We start from the raw sequence: 2,830 nt of genomic DNA, 5'->3' as shown, positions 1-2,830 counted from the left end.
CTGGGATGTACAAGGGCACCAGCGCGGGAGAGTCGTTCCTAAAACTGTTTCTGATATGCCTCAATGGAGCCTGGTTTGTTTAAGATTAACCAAATCCCCAAGAGGGTTGCAGCGGGCGGGGGGACCAAACCGCGGCATGCATTCGAAATTATTTGGGTGGGGAGCTTCGCGGGGCCTCTGAGCTTGGAGAACATGGATCATAGTCTCTTGCAGTTGGTCCAACCATGCATTGAAAGCAGCCTAGGTAGCTTGCTGACCAGCCTGGGAAGCTTGTATTGCATCAAGGACAGTACACAGATCAGAGGAAGAGGAAGAATCATCCAAGGTGGTTCTGTTTGATACCACAATGTTGGGTTCTCTAGCTATGGATCATATCACCCGACATTCCCCTCTTGATTCCAGTGTTGAAGACGATGAAGGAAGGGCTGGAGTTTTCTTTGAACGTCCAATAGCTGCTGGTGAGTTCAAAGAGAAGAGAGAACAGAGGCGGGTGTGATGCTGGCGAGTTCAGTGAGGGAGATGAGTAAATGTGTGTAGAGATTTGAGCTTCAAAGGAGCTCCACATTTGGCCTCATATAATGAGAGAACTTGATCCACTTAGTCTACTGAAATTGCTTGCTTTTTCATTACACTCATGCCCTTATAAAATCAGGGCGTGCCTTACATAGCCAACGTTAAAAGACATAAGTTTCAGAAAAATTACATCCACATGCCACTTAATATGAAATCCAAAAATTACACAAATCACCCTCTATGTCTATCAACTACTCTCAATGCTATGGAGTAAATAACAGTCTCATGTTTCCTGGAAACACTTCTCTAGCTGAGAATTCTTAGAAGGAATTTTTTTTGGTAAGGTAATTTGGATAAAAAGTTACTTTCTACAACTATAAGGCTTTTTTAGTATATTTTCCTGGAAAGGTTAGAAAAGTATTTCTAATAAAAATACGTCTCCATGGACCATTATTTCCTCATGTTTAATGGAAACACTATTCTAGCAAGAAATACTTGGAATTTTTTTTGGTAAGGCAATCTTTGCAAAAAAAAATTACTTTCTACAACTATAAGGCCTTTTTAGTTAACTTTTCCATAAAACGTTGGAAAAATAGTTCTAGTAAAAATACGGTTCCAGGGACCATTAGTGCTTTATGTTTCCTTGAAAACCTTTTCTAGCTAAAAATTCTTACCCGAAATTTTTTGTGGTAAGGAAATTTTTGCATTAACAAAATACTTTCTACTACTATAAAGTCTTGTTAGTGCATTTTGTCAAGAAACTTTGGAAAAATATTTCTAGTAAAAATAAGTCTCCTGGGACCATTAGTGTCTCTTATTTCCTAGAGATACTTTTTCTAGCTGAAAATTCTTATGAAAAAAATTTTGCAGTATGGAAATTTTTGCATGAACAAATTACTTTCAAAATTTATAAGGCCATGTTAGTGCCTATTTTCAAGAAATGTTGGAAAAGATTTTCTTGTAAAAATATGTCTCCAGAGACTATTTGTGTCTCATGTTTCCTGGAAACACTCTTCTTGCTGAAAAATTCAATCCAGGAAAAGTTTGTGGTAAACGTTTTTTTGGTAAAACAAATTACTCTCTATAACTATAAGCCTTTTTAGTGCTTTTATTTTCAGGAAACATTGCTAAAGTATTTCTAGTAAAAATATCTTCAAAGACACTTAGTGCCTAATGTTTGCAGGAAACACTTTCTAGCTAAAATTCTTACCTGGGTAATTTTGTGGCAAGATATTTTTTGTTGAAACAAATTACTTTCTAAAACCATTAGTGCCTTTTTTCAGGAAACTTTGAAAAACTATTTCTGTTAAAAATACATTTTCAGCAACCAATAGTGCCTCATGTTTTATAGAAACACTTTTTAGCAGAAAATCTTACCAGGAAAATTTTAAAGTTAGGCAATTTTTGGTTAAACAAATTATTTTCTAAAACTTTTTGATAAAAGTTGGAAAATTATTTCAAGCAAAAATACCTCTCCAGGTGCACCATGTTTCCTAGAAATACTTTTCTATTTGAAAATTCTTACTGGGACAATTTTGTGGTAAGGGATTTTTTTTAGAAACGAATTACTATGTACAACTATAAGGTTGCTAGTAATGTTTTTCAAGAAAAGTTGGAAAGGTCCTTCTACTAAAAATAAATCTTGAGGTACCAATAATCTTGCATGTTTTCTAGAAAAAACTTTTCTAGTACAAAATTCTTAACAAGAAAATTTCATACTCAAGCAATTATTTGTTGGAACAAATTACTTTCTACTACCATAAAGCCTTCTTATTGCATTTTTAAGGAAACTTTGGAAAATTATTTCTACTAAAATTATGTCTCCAGGGACCATTAGTGCCTCTTGTTTCGTGGAAACACTTTTCTAACTGAGAATTCTTACCAGGAAAATTTTATGGTAAGACAATTTTTAATAAAAAGTTACTTTCTATAACTATAAGCCCTTATTAGTTCATTTTTTAAGGAAACATTGGAAAAATATTCCTAGCAAAAATACGTCTCAAGGGACTATCTGTGCCACATATTTCTGGGACACACTTTTCTAGGTGAAAATTCTTACATGGAAAATTTTGTGGTGAGGCAATTTTTGAAGAAACAAATTACTTTCTACTATTATGAGGTCTTGTTAGTGCATTTTTCATGAAACTTTGGAAAAATATGTCTCGAGGGACCATTAGTGCCTCTTGTTTCCTAGAAACACTTCTCTAGCAGAAAAGTTTTACAAGGAAAATTTTGTGGTAAGGCAATTTTTTCTAAAACAAATTATTTTCGTCAACTTTAAGGCCTTGTTAGTGCTTTTTTTAAGAAATGATGGAAA

Source organism: Aristolochia californica, unplaced genomic scaffold, assembly GCF_029961685.1.
Source record: "Aristolochia californica isolate CCGP_79_NKW_82.1479 unplaced genomic scaffold, dmAriCali1.0.hap1 SCAF_4, whole genome shotgun sequence".
In the NCBI taxonomy this organism is placed as follows: Eukaryota; Viridiplantae; Streptophyta; class Magnoliopsida; order Piperales; family Aristolochiaceae; genus Aristolochia; species Aristolochia californica.
The sequence above is the reverse complement of the archived record's forward strand: the minus strand, read 5'-3'. Positions refer to the sequence as shown.